We start from the raw sequence: 18,343 nt of genomic DNA, 5'->3' as shown, positions 1-18,343 counted from the left end.
CATGAAATGTGAATAGCATAATGGCTTATGAAATTTATGAAAAAAAACATGAGATTCTTAGCACAAGTTTTGGCCAAAAGTTGTGAGCCCATCCAGCAAACATCCAAACACAGTTGGTTCTGAGCTTCCTATAAAAGCAGGCTTTACCATGTTATTAGCCATAGGTAAGTGTTCACACTAGGCAGTCAGCTCAGGTACCCATCCGTTCTGAGATTACCTTGACGTTTGGTGGATGGGCTCACAACTTTTGGCCAAATCTTGTGCTAAGAATCTCATGTGTTTTTTCATAAATTTCACAAGCCATTATGCTATTCACATTTCATGTATCACACATTTCCTTGCTTTAGCACAGTAAATTTTGAGTGCAGCCATTGATCTATTTGCTATATGACTTTTTTGGTTATGCACCAGTTCAGACTAGATTGCTGTTCAGTCAGTTTTCCTATATTTACTATGTACTATTTTTCTGACTTGAACGCCCTGCCCTTAACCATGCTGTGATTTTAATTACATCCAAACACAGTTGGTTCTGAGCTTCCTATAAAAGCAGGTTTTACCACGTTATTAGCCATAGGTAAGTGTTCACACTAGGCAGTCAGCTCAGGTACCTATCCGTTCTGAGATTACCTTGACGTTTGGTGGATGGGCTCACATTTCCCACGTGCTATGGATATTTTATCTGTTGGGGGTCCATGAGTGGGGTGTTGTCTTGTTTTTACTTATGTTTTATGTTTTTTGGTGTGTTTATGTACCCAATAAAGTTTGATATATTGCTGTTTTTGGTGTTGTATGCGGGCTTTACGGTAGTGCTTTGTTTCTTCTTTTTTTTGGCTTATGTTGTTTTATGCTACCGGTCCTTTTGCACCTCCCCTTTGTATATGCAGATTATAGCTGTGCGCCTTGTCCCATTTTTTGCACCAGTTCAGACTAGATTGCTGTTCAGTCAGTTTTCCTATATTTACCATTACCACACATGATCATGCCTGGTTGTAGGTTCAGTTTCAATAACTGCCGCGGTGTGTGATTTTTCTCCTAGACAATTTAGCTCCAACAGAGCCTATTGTTGCTTTGCTGAGGAAGTGCTGCAGAGCTTCCAGCCGATGTGGATGACATGCTCTGAGATAGCACATTGGAGATTGAGGATGAGGAGGAGCAGGAGGTGGTGCAGGAATTGGTATAGCAGGCTGAGGAAACCCTGATAGAAGTAGGGCCAGCAGTCTTCGACATCTGTAGCACATGTGCTGTGACAGGATGAGATTTGACCTTGGCCTCCACATTGTTCACTCATTGTACCATCAGGGAAATGTAGATTACCTGGCCACCATCATTTGTCCACATGTTGGTCATTAAGTGGACAATCCCTGTAAGTGTGTTGATAAAGGCATGAGTGATGTTCCTGGACACGTGCTGGTACAAGGCGGAAATGCCACACCAGGATAAATTGAGGTGGATGGGGAACCAGTACCGAGGGATGGGTGCAGCCATCATTTGGGGAAAGTCCTCTATGTCTACAGGTCTAAATGGCAACATTTCATTGGCAAGCAGCCTGGAAATATGCCCATTTAGCATTTGGGCCTGTGGGTGGGTGGCTGGAAACTTCCTTTTTCATTCCATGGCCTGGGGTAGGGATAGCTGAACAATGTGCTGGGACAAGGATTTGGATGTGACTGATGATGGTACCTCAGAATGTACTGAGATCTCTGCAAGCCAAGTTTCCTTGACTAATTGAAACTATTTTAATTTAAAAAAATGGACACCTGTAGCAGGCCAAGTGTTTTTTAAAAATTTCCAACCACCGTAAATTTACACAAAGCACATTAAACTGTATGGATGACAATAGTCAATTTTTGGAACAAAAAAGTGTGGTCATCTGTAGCAGGCCAAGCGGTTATTAAAAATAAAAAAAAAATGTAATTTCACATAAAGCACATTAAACCATATGGATGACAATACAAAATTGTGGTCACCTGCAGCAGCTTTAAATTTGGCAATGGACTGCAAAGCCCTAAGCCCTGCCTAGAGGCTGTGTTAACCCACTCACCATGCTACAGCTGTCCCTAGGATAAATGCAAAATGTATTGCATAGAAACATAAAAGCACAAGGTTAACCCTAAGAAAGTTCTCACGCAGAGAGCTGTGGCATCAGTGAGGTGACAGGGGGTCATCGGCTATGAATTCTGGTGACCTTTCTCATATCTGCACTGCACGCTGCAGGAGAGTAATCACGCTTTGTTTCAGTGTGTTCCGGCTGGCTTGCAGAGTAGTCGCATCATGCCACTGCTCAACAAACTACCCAGATGTACTAGAGCTGGAGTTCTCCGTGAGACAGTATCACATAGGGATTCTCGGCGGACAGGTGAGGAATATGGTTGTTTATTGATTTTTATTTTACAGTAAAAAATGGGAAAAAGAGGAACGGGAGTATTTATTTAAAATACAGTATTTTGTGTGTTTCTTTCAAATAAAGGAATTTATTCAGACTGTGTATTTTTTTTTACAATATGAAAAACCGGAGGATAACGGAGTAATTTGGTTAAAAAAGAGTATTTATTTTTAACATATCACAATAACACTGAATACAAACACACAAATAAATAGTAGAAAAGGATGATACATAGGATCACTCACTGGTGCCACGTGCTCCATAATAAAGAAACAGTAAAAGTGGGAAGCGTTCACTCATTAAGGTGCAAACATGATATGACCAAGTGGTCTTCTAGTAAATGTATGTATAGCGCAACGCTTACCAGCAATGATAAGTAGGGTAAATGGCACCAAGATGGATCCAGCAGATTGTTTTCATTTTACAGTAATAAATGGGAAAAAGAGATATGGGAGTATTTATTTAAAATACAGTATTTTGTGTGTTTCTTTCAAATATAGGAATTTATTCAGGCTGTGTATTTTTTTTTACAATATGTCTATGGAGTTAGTAATAGGGTCTTATTATAGACACCTCTACATTACTAACCCCTGGGCCGGATGTCAGCGGCCATAAAACCAATGACATCAACCCCCAATCCTATTACCCCATTTGCTACCACACCAGGGCAAGTGGGAAGAGAGAGGCTAAGCAATAGATTTGACACATCTTATGGATGCGCCATTTCTGGGGCAGCTGAGGGTTGATGTTTTTAGTCTGGGAGGGATATTGGCCCTTCCTAGCCTATTAATATCAACCTGCAGCTGTCTGTTTAGCCGTTGCTTGTTGTTAATTATAAGTGGGACCCCATGTCATTTATTTGGGGGTCATCCATTTTAATAACCAGTAAAGGCTAAGTAGACAGCTGTGTGCTGATATTAAAAGCCTAGGACTAGGAAGCCACATATTTATTACCCCCTTCTCAGGCTATAAACATCAGACACCAGCTGATGGTTTTTCCTCAGCTGATTATTAAAAATGAAGGGGGACCCTACGGCATTTAATTAAATTTGATACATATCTCTCCCATTGTATTTTGACGGTCCATGTTGTGAATTTACTATACTCGGCTGATGAAATGTTGGGTTTCCTATGAAATGAGTGCGTTAAAATTCCACAGCACACTCATCGTCAAAGTTTGCAATTCCGCAATTGTTTTTTTTTTACCATGTTCACTAAATCCTAAAATTGATCTGCCACTTTGTGAGAAAGAGAGTCACAGTTAAAAGTCTGGATTTTGGGGAAGTTTCTTTTGCATTTTATTAAACAATCACTCCCCCACATTATAAAAATGATTGCAAAAAAATTAAAAACCTCATTACAGTCATTTATGATCAGCAAACCCGCTGTTTCTGACTGATGCTGATTTCACTTTAGCATTTTCTTGTCTTTGCTTGTTAGTGCATTAAGAATGAAGAAAAAAATGTGTAAGAGTAATTCAAATGCAGCAGGACAGATGAATTTACATGATATCATTGATCAATGACACTGATACTGACACAGCTGTTGGCACCTTACCTATCTTTCTCTCCACGTAACAATTAACTATCTTTATTATTCACGGACTGCTACTGCACCCTCTTTAGTGCTGCAGTTGTACAACACATTACTGTTTGGAGTATTTATCCAATAATTTAGAGCTTTCTCTTCTTTTCTCCATTGCTGAGTTGTAAACTCGGATGTTTTCTCACTGTCCTAAAATGCCCTAAAATGGCTGATGCATTCCCTGCCTTGTCTTTTATACAGGCTATGAAAGTCCCTCTTTATTGGTTGGCTGAGTTATACCAAGTGATGTGAAAGCTGCAAAGCATTATAGGAAAGCTTGCGTAGTCATGCGTAAGGTCATGTCTACCATTTGTGGCTGATGCAATCTTCTACAATCTGTAAAATGGTGGCAGGGAAAATTGTACAATTTTGCTGGGACATGTGAAATTCATAAAATGCAACATAAAGTCAATTTGTATAAAATCGATTTGCTCATCTCTAGTCTATAAGTAAATGTAACTCTTGCTCTGGTTGACCTGTCCCATACATTTCATTTAAAGAATGACGTTACTCTATATTTGCCCAAGAGTAGCTGGTGTAATATTGATGTCTACATGGTCTACATGGTGAACGTGAAGAGGATGCACAGGATCCCCTTTGAAGAGAAAGTCAATTTGTGGAAGCATTAGATGTGGAGAGCAATAGATACCCTTAATCTAAGGGTACCGTCACACTGAAACGACACTGCAGCGATACGACAACGATGTCGATCGCTGCAGCGTTGCTGTGTGGTCGCTGGAGAGCTGTCACACAGACAGCTCTCCAGCGACCAACGATCCCGAGGTCCCCTGGTAACCAGGGTAAACATCGGGTTACTAAGCGCAGGGCCGCGCTTAGTAACCCGATGTTTACCCTGGTTACCGTCGTAAAAGTAAAAAAAAAAAAACAGTACATACTTACCTACCGCTGTCTGTCCCCGGCGCTGTGCTTCCTGCACTGACTGTGAGCACAGCGGCCGGAAAGCAGAGCGGTGACGTCACCGCTGTGCTTTACGGCTGGCCGACACTGACACAGGATGCAGGAGGAGTGCAGAGAAGCTGAGCGCCGGGGACAGACAGCAGAAGGTAAGTATGTACTGTTTGTTTTTTTTACGTTTATGCTGGTAACCAGGGTAAACATCGGGTTACTATGCGCGGCCCTGTGCTTAGTAACCCGATGTTTACCCTGGTTACCAGTGAAGACATCGCTGAATCAGTGGGAGATCCAGCGACGAAAGAAAGTTTCAAATGATCTGCTACGACGTACAATTCTCAGCGGGGTCCCTGAGCGTGTCAGACACAGCGAGATCGTAAGGATATCGCTGGAACGTCACGGATCGTGCCGTCGTAGCGATCAAAATGCCACTGTGTGACGGTACCCTAAGTTTTAGTCAACGAGAGCGGACCCCACAAACACTTCATTGTGTCACGTGAAACAAGATGGAATGGAGTAACTTTGGCAGGCAAAGTGTTATAGAGTGTGCCAGTATAACAAAAGCAGGCAATGATTCTTTGGAATACTTAATATTCTACATCATCAATGTGATCAAAAAATCAGAGGATCAAAAGAAAATAGGTTAATTAAAAAATAAATATCTAGAAATAAATATAATTTTTTAAAAAGAAGAAAAAAAAATTATCATTTTGCAAGATTGCATGTCAAGGGCACAGAAATGCAAAAACTGCTGTTTAAAAGACTGGAATGACTGGTTTTTTTCAAAACCACACAAATAAAATTAATAGAAATGAATGGTGTTAATGCTGCAAGCTCTCGTACAGGTATGTCCTTGGAAAAGAATATTACCACTTCCAAAAAGCTACTTTTACCTTTTACCCTTTTTCTAGATATCCCCCCATTAGGCAGAACTTTTCACATAGGATTTAAATAACCTTCCCTCCCCTCTTCAGACAGACATACCCAATTTAACTGGAATTATTTCTAAAAGACTTTCGGCAACTATGATACTAACCTTACTGATCTCAATTGATCCATTTCTGATGCTTCCTGGTATTCCACCAGTCTCTGTACTTCCCACAGTTAATCCTGTTCTGTTCAGCTATGTGATTGCTGCAGCCAATCACTGCTTGGCTGCAGTGGTCATGTGGCTGAACACGACATGAAGCCTTTGCAGTTCTTTAATTACAGCTCATTGTGTGCCCCGCTCTAGCTATGTGATTGCTGAAGCCAACCAAGTATTGGCTAATCAATGACTAGTGTAAGGCAGTGACCTGTGCCACAGGTATGGGTCTCTGTTTGTTCTCCCCAGAATGCGCATGGAGGATTAGTGAAGTCATGAGGGGGGAACTGCAGTAGCAGGTGTAGTTATGATTGCAATAGTGAAGAAGTGACCGATGTCACAGGTGTCACTGTGTGTTCTCCCCAGGTTGTGTATGGAGGCGTATGAAGTCTATAGGTGTGCATGGCAGTCACGGGCATAGCAGTGACTGCAATGCAGTTCAGAAATAGTAAACATAAGTGTAGTCTTGGACATGCTATTGTCCAAGACAGATATAGGGAAAACTGGCTCTGGAATGTGTGTTTTGAAACTGACTGCAGTATGTTAGTGCTGCAGTCTGTTTAATTTCCGGTCCAGGTTTTCCATGTGATTTAAGCCACAGGTTTGTTTGTTAAAAGCCCTGTAGTAGAGGGTATGGGTGTGTTAGAGCCAGAAGCGCCTTCAGTCGCACTACACATGCGCTTCACGCAGACAGGACTTCTTGAGACATCCAGGCTACCTTATCATTTTGGAATCTATAGAGACAGGATATACGTTTCTCCCTGAACCAGTATATTTGTTCTGATGAACGTCCAGATGTGGACCGAAAACGTTCAACTTGCCTTTATGGATGCACATCAATAAATCTTTTTTCTGCATGCTCAGTCAGAGTGCCAAGTTTTTCTCTTATTTGTGTTAGGGCCAGAGTCAGTTTGGTGTGGATGTCATGTGCCCGAAGGAGGACTGGCATGTGTAATGACTGCAGACAGGAGGATGTCAAGGACTGTGTACGGCTGTGAATTAAGAGACTGTGATACAGCGGTGAAGGATACCCATGGGAACTAGTCAGAGTGTCATGATCCAGTTCTGAGATTATGTTCAGCTCTCTTGTCTCTGGACTGGTCATGTGGGAGTTATTCCTTTCTGCCTCACCCTGGAGCTGGCTGAGCTATTTAAGTCCTCTGCAGCCTGTGGGCCAGTGTCAGCTATAGTTCATCCTGCACTGTTTGAGCTCCTGACCTGGATCCCTGTTCTAGTGTTCCTCTTTGCCTGCACTCATATATTACTTGTTCTGACTTTTGGCCTGTACCCCGACTCCGTTTTTCGTCTCACGTTTTGGTTACCACGTTCCCGGTAGGTTCTGACGTCTTGCTTGTCCCCGACGATTCTCTGCTCGCCCCTTCTGTACCGCGCTGCTATCTCCGTGTATGACCTTGGCTTGTTTCATGTCCCTTTCATTACCTGTGACACCTGTGTTGTTGTTCAGTGTTGCTGTGCTGTGTGTGCAACCTCCTTTCCTTATCCAGCACCCCCTGGTGGAGGTTGCTCCATACTGCACTGCAGCAGCACATTACACAGAGGACTGGCGTGTGTATTGCCTGCGATATGTAAAGCTGAGTGTAAGAGACTTGGTCACGGCGTGCAGTCGCCCAAGGAAACGGGACAAAGGGAAGTCCGGCCTGTTTAGTGACTGTAACCTAAAGCCATATGATGTGCAGTGCTATAAAACGGGCAACTGAGACGAGATGCAACTGTGTGTATTGAACTTTGATGCCGTGTACTATAAAATTGACTTATGTGCTATGGACTTATGTGTGAAGTAACACATTAAAGAGAGTTTTGTGTTTGAACTTTGTGGGTCACTGCCTCATCACTGTGTATGCTGCTACCGCAGCACTACACTAGACAGCACGTGACAATGTGGCTGGACGGCATATGTTCAGTTTCAGGGGAAGAACAAAGTATGTTCTTGGGACCACAATGTGGAGGATCAGGTGGTCATTTAGATGCACCTGACTTCCTTTTTTTATTATTTTATTACATTTTAAGCTGTCTTCGGAATCATGGCTGAACAGCCGGTTAGTGCGTTTCTAATTTCTGTCCCATTTCCAAAAAGTAAGATGTAGTAGAATTAATGATTTTAGTACACTGAATGATAATGAGATATTTCATTACGTTAATAATCTGTAAAACTCGGCACTCAAATCTAAAATTATGCAAAGCAATTATGATGTTTCGGTCCAACATCAGGCCCTTCATCAGAATGTTTGCAGATTCCTGAAGGAGAGGTGAGTATAATTGGGGCGCTCTAAGGTATCTGTACTCTCATGGCATGCAGATTTTCATTACGGCCGGAGTCACACTAGACCATAATACGGACGAGTTCTATGCGATAAAAAATTGCATAGCACTCGGACCAATGTTAATCTATGGGGCAGCTCCTATCATCCGTTGTTTTCTCGGCCGTATTATACATGCTAGTGAAATCGTAGCATGCTGCGACTGTCACCTTATTACGCCCGAAATACGCCAATGCAAGTCTATGGGTGCTAGAAGAACTCACACACAACACGGACCATCAGTGTGACTTGAGAGAAATACGCACCGGTGTTCTATAGAAAATTCGACAATTCAGTGCTGTGTACAGTAAAATCACACTGACAGGTTAAAATAGAATAGTTAAAATAAATGTCTACACATAGTATAGGTATATATATATATATCTACTATATAATTGTCTAAGGGTCACTTCCGTCTGTCTGTCTGTCTTTCTGTCACAGATATTCATTGGTCGCGGCCTCTGTCTGTCATGGAATCCAAGTTTCTGATTGGTCGTGGCAAAACGCCCACGACCATTGCCACGACCAATCAGCGACGGGCACAGTCCAGTGGCAACATGGCCGCTCCTTCCTCCCCTCAGTCAGTGCCTGCTCCGTACTCCCCTCCAGTCAGCGCTCACACAGGGTTAATGGCAGCGCTAAGGGACCGCGGTGTAACGCACTCCATTAACGCTGCTATTAACCCTGTGTGATCAACTTTTTTTACTTTTGAGGCTGCCTATGCAGCCTCAATAGTAAAAAGATCTAATGTTAAAAAATTTTTAAAAAAATAAAAAAATCATCATATACTCACCCTCCGGCACCTTACCCGCTCCTCGTGACGCTACGGTGACCGTTCCATGCAAGCGGCAGGTTCCGGTGGCAAGGATGGTATGCGACAAGGACCTTCCATGACATCATGGTCATGTGACCGCGACGTCATGACAGGTCCTGCGCTCATCCAACCCTGGGACTGGGAGCTGCCGCCTGCACCGCACACAGGCGACAGGACTACAAGGGCTCCCTCGAAAGGTGAGTATATGTTTATTTTTTATTTTAAGTCTTTTTTAACCTGTTATATTGTCTACACATATATTGTCTGCTATATTGTCTGGCAATATACTACGTGACTGGCCAAAATACTACGTTACTGGGCAGTATACTTCGTGGCTGTGCTGTATACTACGTGGCTCTGTGCTGTATACTACGTCGCTGTGCAATATACTATGTGACTGGACATTATACTACGTGACTGGGCAATATACTACGTGGCTCTGTGCTGTATACTACGTCGCTGGGCAATATACTACGTGACAGGGCAATATACTATGTGGCTGGGCAATATACTACGTGACTTGGCTATATACTACGTGGCTGGGCAATATACTACGTGGTTGGGCAATATACTACGTGGCTGGGCAATATACAATGTGGGCTGTGCAATATACTACGTGGACATGCATATTCTAGAATACCCGATGCGTTAGAATTGGGCCACCATCTGGTATATATATATATATATATATATATATATATATATACAGTTGAGACCAAATGACTATTAAAATTGTAAATTCACACTGAAGGCATCAAAACCATGAATTAACACAAGTGGAATTATATACTTAACAAAAAAGTGTGAAGCAACTGAAAATATGTCTTATATTCTAGGTTCTTCAAAGTAGCCACCTTTTGCTTTGATGATTGCTTTGCTCACTCTTGGCATTCTCTTTTGGTGTGTACTGTATATATATATCTACTAGATTGTGGCCCGATTCTAACGCATCGGGTATTCTAGAATATGCATGTCCCTGTAATATATGGACAATGATGATTCCAGAATTCGCGGCAGACTGTGCCCGTCGCTGATTGGTCGAGGTAACCTTTATGACATCATCGTCGCCATGGTAGCCATTATGACATCATCGTCGCTGTGCCCGTTGCGGATTGGTCGAGGCCTAGCAGCCTCGACCAATCAGAGACGCGGGATTTCTACGTCGATGCTGTGCCGGTCTCTGATTGGTCGAGGCCTGGCGGCCTCGACCAATCAGAGAGCCGGGATTTCCAGGACAGACAGACAGAAAGACAGACAGACAGACAGACGGAAAAACCCTTAGACAATTATATATATAGATATATATAACTAGATTGTGGCCCGATTCTAACGCATCGGGTATTCTAGAATATGCATGTCCCCGTAGTATATGGACAATGATGATTCCAGAATTCGCGGCAGACTGTGCCCGTCGCTGATTGGTCGAGGCAACCTTTATGACATCATCATCGCCATGGCAACCATTATGACATCTACGTCGGTACTGTGCCCGTCGCTGAATCAGAAACGTGAGATGTCTATGTCCTTTATGACATCATCGTCGCTGTGCCCGTTGCTGATTGGTCGAGGCCTGGCGGCCTCGACCAATCAGACGCGGGATTTCTACGTCCTTTATGACATCATCGTCCCTGTGCCCGTTGCTGATTGGTCGAGGCCTAGCGGCCTCGACCAATCAGAGAGCCGGGATTTCCAGGACAGACAGACAGACAGAAAGACAGACAGACAGACAGAAAGACAGACAGACGGAAAAACCCTTAGACAATTATATATATAGATTGCTCAAGGGTTTTTCCGTCTGTCTGTCTTTCTGTCTGTCTTTCTGTCTGTCTGTCCTGGAAATCCCGCCTCTCTGATTGGTCGAGGCCTGGCGGCCTCGACCAATCAGAGACCGGCACAGCATCGACGTAGAAATCCCGCGTCTCTGATTGGTCGAGGCCGCCAGGCTTCGACCAATCAGCAACGGGCACAGCGATGATGATGTCATAAAGGACGTAGAAATCCCACGTTTCTGATTCAGCGACGGGCACAGTATTGACGTAGATGTCATAATGGTTGCCATGGCGACGATGATGTCATAAAGGTTGCCTCGACCAATCAGCGACGGGCACAGTCTGCCGCGAATTCTGGAATCATCATTGTCCATATACTACGGGGACATGCATATTCTAGAATACCCGATGCGTTAGAATCGGGCCACAATCTAGTATATGTATATATATATATATATATATATATATATATATAGACTGTATATATGTTTTCACGAATACTGTATTTGAGCCCATGGATCCATTATATGTCCATTTTGCAAGCCATAGAGAAAATCTCGCCATACGGATGTCATACGGATGACACACGAAAACTTTTTGGAGAAAAAAAAAATCGCTCGCATCTTTGCATTGCATACGGATCACTGTTCATGAAACATTTGTGCAATTCTCATCCGTGTAAAACGGAGTGATTTTTTTATACATTGTGTGTGACTCCAGCTTAGGGTGGTTTCACACTTCCGTTTTTGTCTGCAGCGTTTTTTTTCAAAAAAACGCATGCGTTTTTTTTTCCTATATTTAACATTGAAAACGCATGCGTTTTCATGCGTTTTTTTTTGGGTCAAAAAATACATTGGAGTCAATGGGGACGCATGCGTTTTTTGGTGCATGCGTTTTTTGCGGTAAAAAACGCATGCGTTTTTTTATTAAAAAAACAGAAAACACACTGATATGCCACCCCCCAACATAAAGGTGATAAAGAGAACCTAACCCTACCCCTAACCCTACCCCTAACCCTAACCCTACCCCTAACCCTAAGGGATCCTAACCCTAACCCTACCCCTAACCCTACCCCTAACCCTACCCCTAAGGGATCCTAACCCTAACCCTACCCCTAATCCCTTTATGGTTAGGGTTAGGGGTAGGGTTAGGGGTAGGGTTAGGGTTAGGGTTAGGGTTAGGATCCCTTAGGGGTAGGGTTAGGGGTAGGGTTAGGGTTAGGGGTAGGGTTAGGGGTAGGGTTAGGGTTAGGGGTAGGATTAGGGTTAGGGGTAGGGTTAGGGTTAGGATCCCTTAGGGTTAGGGTTAGGGGTAGGGTTAGGGTTAGGGGTAGGGTTAGGGTTAGGATCCCTTAGGGTTAGGGTTAGGGGTAGGGTTAGGGTTAGGGGTAGGGTTAGGGTTAGGATCCCTTAGGGTTAGGGTTAGGGGTAGGGTTAGGGGTAGGATCCCTTTAGGGTTAGGGTTAGTGTTATGATCCCTACACCTAACCCTACCCCTACCCCTAACCCTAACCTTAACTATTTCTGTTTATAGTGGTTTTTTTTACTTTATTTTGATGATTGGCCGCTGTCACACATTTCTCAACATGCATTTAAAAAACGCAAACGCATGTAAAAACGCATGTAAACGCGTCAAAACGTCGCGTTTTTTTCATCACATGCAAAAACGCATGCGTCAAAAAAACGCAGCGTTTACACGCGTTTACATGCGTTTTTTCACCATGCGTTTTTTTGCATTTTTTACCGCAAAAACGAACCCGAAAAAATGCCAATGTGAAACCAGCCTTACAACATCATCTAGCAAGACAGCCCAAATAATGAAGCGGAATGGCTTCATCGAGATAACCAATTTCCTGATGCCCCATTTGGTCATTTGAAGGTCATCACTGAAGGCCTTTGTCTGGACCATCCTCTACAAGGAAGAGCAGAGAGAGATGCTAACGGTATTTCTCGCTAAGAGCAGCCTTACCTTTCACTTTCTAAATGTGTATGCAGCCGTATCTGTATAATAAACTGCAGCAGACACATGAAAATTACTTTGATTACAGCCTTGATTTTATCATCCAATTTTTATACCAGACTCACCTTCAACTGAAATGCATTGAGGCTGTACATGTGCCTTTTGCTATACTACGGTAAGATGTGTTGAGCTTTAACACTCGCTTTCAGCCCTATAACTATTCAACATCATATTTTCTGCTTTAGTGCATCAAACAATTTTACTCTTGCGAAGTGTACAGAAAATACTCGTAATGGAGGGGGATGTAATGGCGGTTGATTAACATCACCTTCAACTGCTGCGCGTTTCAATGCTATTTGTGGCATACTGACACCGACCATCTCCGTCCTTCTCTTCCCTCTAAAGGTACCGTCACACTTAGCGACGCTGCAGCGATACCGACAACGATCCGGATCGCTGCAGCGTCGCTGTTTGGTCGCTGGAGAGCTGTCACACAGACAGCTCTCCAGCGACCAACGATCCCGAGGTCCCCGGTAACCAGGGTAAACATCGGGTAACTAAGCGCAGGGCCGCGCTTAGTAACCCGATGTTTACCCTGGTTACCAGCGTAAAAAAACAAACAGTACATACTTACATTCAGCTGTCTGTCCCTTGCCGTCTGGTTCCTGCACTGACTGCTGGCCGTAAAGTGAAAGTGAAAGCACAGCACAGCGGTGAGTCACACAGCGGTGACTCACCGCTGTGGCTGTGCTCTGCTTTCACTTTACGGCCAGCAGTCAGTGCAGGAACCAGACGGCAAGGGACAGACAGCTGAATGTAAGTATGTACTGTTTGTTTTTTTACGCTGGTAACCAGGGTAAACATCGGGTTACTAAGCGCGGCCCTGCGCTTAGTTACCCGATGTTTACCCTGGTTACCAGTGAAGACATCGCTGAATCGGTGTCACACACGCCGATTCAGCGATGTCTACGGGGAGTCCAGCGACGAAATAAAGTTCTGGACTTTCTTCCCCGACCAGCGATCTCCCAGCAGGGGCCTGATCGCTGCTGCCTGTCACACTGGACGATATCGCTAGCGAGGACGCTGCAACGTCACCGATCGCTAGCGATATCGTCTAGTGTGACAGTACCTTTAGAATAAATACTTATAAAGGGCTTATTTGCCCTGGAAATGAATTCAGTGGAAATTCCCTAATTTGCATACGAGTGTTAGGACAATTGACCCAACTCATTGATCTCTGAGGGACTCCAGAGACCCAGAGTTTGTTCGTTACGTTGCTGATATTATCTCATGTAACATAATACATCACTTCATATTACATTCTGTGGGGCCAATTCATCATTCAGCAAGATGCATAAGGCAGAGAGAAATTTTGCCTTACAGAATAAAACAGCAAGAAATGATTTTATCTAATCTGAAGTTGATTGATGGATGTGCTGCCTACAGATGAGGTGGAGTATATTGTCATGCATCGAACACCTAGAGCAGAGCTGCTGACAGCTGAACTTATAGAAGATATATTATACAACCGTAATCAAATTAACATTACGTAAAAGCTTCTCCATCTGTATACCATATTTAAAAAGTGCCCTACTAATTAATCATAAATGTGCTTAAAACCAATTTTTTGTGCGTAGGCGCCGGGAAAGGTCAAAGAGGCCCGGCGCCTGCGCATTGCAGTACTTTGCTCTGCCCTCAACAGGGCAGACAAAGTACACCTGCGCCTGCGCCGCGGCAGGAAGACAAGAAGAGGACATCATCATCTGAAGATGGGAGGCGCCGGACCGCGACGCCCATCGGACCCGAAACGAACTGGGACCGCCCCTGGGTGAGTATAATATAACCTGTTTTTCTTACCTTTCAGGTTACATCGGGGGCTTATCTACAGCATTACAGAATGCTGCAGATAAGCCCCTGATGGTGGTGGCCTTAGCTTATATGTGACTTTTGGGGTGACAGATTCCCTTTAACCCCTTCATGACCCCAGCTTTTTTCGGTTTTGCGTTTTCGTTTTTCGCTCCCCTCCTTCCCAGAGCCATAACTTTTTATATTTTTCTGTCAAAATGCCCATGTGAGGGCTTATTATTTTGCCAGACAAGTTGTACTTTTGAACGACATCATTGGTTTTTGCATGTCATGTGCTAGGAAACAGGAAAAAAATTCCAAGTGCGGTGAAATTGGAAAAAAGTGTAATCCCACACTTGTTTTCTGTTTGGCTTTTTTTGCTAGGCTCATTATATGCTAAAACTGACCTGCCATTATGATTCTCCAGATCATTATGAGTTCATAGACACCAAATATGTGTAGGTTGTTTTTTATCTAAGTGGTAAGAACAAATTCAAAACTTTGCTATAAAAAAAAAAGAAAGTGCAATTTTCCGATACCCGTAGCATCTCCATTTTTCGTAATCTTGGGTTTGGTGAGGGCTTATTTTTTGCATGCCGAACTGATGTTTTTAATGGTATGATTTTAGTGCAGATACATTCTTTTGATCACCTGTTATTGCATTTTAATGCAATGTCGCGGCGACCAAAAAAACGTAATTCTGGTGTTTCAAATTTTTTTCTCGCTACGCCATTTAGCGATCATGTTAATCCTTTTTTTTTATTGATAGATCAGGCGATTCTGAACCCGCCAGTACCAAATATGTGCATATTTGATTTTTTTAAAATTGTTTTATTTTGAATGGGGCAAAAAGGGGTGATTTAAACTTTTATATTTTTTTATTTTTTCACATTTTTAAAACATTTTTTTTACTTTTGCCAGGTTTCAATAGCCTCCATGGGAGGCTAGAAGCTGGCACAACTCGATCGGCTATGCTACATAGGAGCGATGCATAGATCGCTCCTATGTAGCTGAACTACTGCATTGCTATGAGCGCCGACCACAGGGTCGTGCTCACTGCAATCCGGCATCAACAACCATAGATGTCTTCAATAGCATTCTGGTTGTCATGCCGACGCATCGCTGACCCCCGATCACGTGACGAGGTCAGCAATGCGCTCATTTCCGACCCAGTGGCTGGAAGCGCTAGTTAAATGCCGCTGTCAGCTTTTGACAGCGGCATTTAACTAGTTAAAAGCGGTGGTGGATCGTAATTCCACCTGCCGCTACAGCAGGCATATGTCAGCTGTACAAAACAGCTGACATGTCCCGGCTTTGATACTGGCTCACCGCCCGAGCCCACATCAAAGCCCACATCTGACCTCAGATGTACTATCCCGTCCAAGGTCAGAAAGGGGTTAAAGAAGCACTCCCACTAAGTTTTTATTCATGAAATGTAAGTATTTATGCTTGTTATGTAGTATGAATGTATTAATAAAATCACTGACTTCCGACTTCTCCAGTGTCCAGTGCAAGTCTTCTCCTCTTCCCAGTGATGTCACCTCTCTTCAGACTTTCTGAGTCACACTGCGTGGCTTTTACAGTGTGTCTATGGGGTGTCAGAACAAGGCTTCATTGACTAAGGCCGGCGTCAAACTTGCGAGTTTTACGGACGTAAGAGCGCAGAAACTACGTCCGTAAAACTCGCAAAAAATACGGCACAATTATTCTCTATGCCCCTGCTCCTATCTGCCGTATTAAACTGATCAGTATTATACGGCTTTCTACGGCTGTAGAAAATCGCAGCATGCTGCGTTTGTCACCGTATTGCGCAAATAAAACGCCAGTGAAAGTCTATGGAAGCCCCAAAAATACGGATTACACACGGACCAGCAGTGTGACTTGCGAGGAATACGCAGCGCTGTTAGAGAGAAAAGCCAGTAATTCAGTGCGGTGTACAGTAAAATCACACTGACAGCTGACATTAGAATAGGTAGAATAAATATGTACACATAGAATAGGTATATATATATATATATATATATATATATATGTCAGTGAGACACATATATGTATATATATTCTTATTTCATACAGCCGCGATATAGCAAAAAGCCGGTAATTCAATTACCGGCTTTTTCTTTCTCCTTCCTAAAACCCGACATGATTTGAGACATGGTTTACATACAGTAAACCATGTCTTCTCTCCTTTTTTTTGCAGATTCCACACTACTAATGTCAGTAGTGTGTATCTGCAAAATTTGGCCGTTCTAGCTCTTAAAATAAAGGGTTAAATGGCGGAAAAAATTGGCGTGGGATCCCACGCAATTTTCTCCGCCAGAGTAGTAAAGCCAGTGACTGAGGGCAGATATTAATAGCCTGGAGAGGGTCCATGGTTATTGCCCCCCCCCCCTGGCTAAAAACACCTGCCCCCAGCCACCCCAGAAAAGGTACATCTGGAAGATGCGCCTATTCTGGCACTTGGCCACTCTCTTCCCATTCCCGTGTAGCGGTGGGATATGGGGTAATGAAGGGTTAATGCCACCTTGCTATTGTAAGGTGACATTAAGCCTAATTAATAATGGAGAGGCGTCAATTATGACACCTATCCATTATTAATCCAATTGTAGTAAAGGGTTAAATAAAACACAAACACATTATTTAAAATTATTTTAATGAAATAAAAACAATGGTTGTTGGAGTATTTTATTCTACGCCCAATCCATCTGAAGACCCTCGTTCTGTAAGTAAAAAAACATAATAAACCAACAATATCCCTACCCTCCGCAGATCTGTAACGTCCAACGATGTAAATCCTTCTGAAGGGGTTAAAACATTTTGCAGCAAGGAGTTCTGCTAATGCAGGCTACTCCTCGCTGCAAAACCCCGGGGAATGAGGCTAAATATAGATCAATGATCTATATTTAGCTTCATTTGCGGTGAGGCGCCCTCTGCTGGCTGTTCATAGATCGTGGGAACTTTCCTAGAAAGCCTGGGAGCTTTCTAGGAAAGTTCCCACGATCTATGAACAGCCAGCAAAGGGCACCTCACTGCAAATGAAGCTAGATATAGATCATTGATCTATATTTAGCCCCATTTCCCGGGGTTTTGCAGCAAGGAGCAGCCTGCATTAGCGGAACTCCTTGCTGCAAAATGTTTTAACCCCTTCAGAAGGATTTACATCGTTGGACGTTACAGATCTGCGGAGGGTAAGGATATTGTTGGTTTATTATGTTTTTTTACTTACAGAACGAGGGTCTTCAGTGATTGGATTGGGCGTAGAATAAAATACTCCAACAACCTTTGTTTTTATTTCATTAAAATAATTTTAAATAATGTGTTTGTGTTTTATTTAACCCTTTACTACAATTGGATTAATAATGGATAGGTGTCATAATTGACGTCTCTCCATTATTAATTAGGCTTAATGTCACCTTACAATAGCAAGGTGGCATTAACCCTTCATTACCCCATATCCCACCGCTACACGGGAATGGGAAGAGAGTGGCCAAGTGCCAGAATAGGCGCATCTTCCAGATGTACCTTTTCTGGGGTGGCTGGGGGCAGGTGTTTTTAGCCAGGGGGGGGGCGTCTGCGATTAGCGAAAAGCTGAGCCTTCTCCTGGGACAAGGTCAAATTGTCCACTACCTGAGTCCAGATCTGCTGCAACCTGTCCACCACATAATCCACACCAGG

This window comes from Ranitomeya imitator, chromosome 4 (genome assembly GCF_032444005.1).
Source record: "Ranitomeya imitator isolate aRanImi1 chromosome 4, aRanImi1.pri, whole genome shotgun sequence".
Lineage (NCBI taxonomy): Eukaryota > Metazoa > Chordata > Amphibia > Anura > Dendrobatidae > Ranitomeya > Ranitomeya imitator.
Note: the sequence above shows the minus strand (reverse complement) of the source record.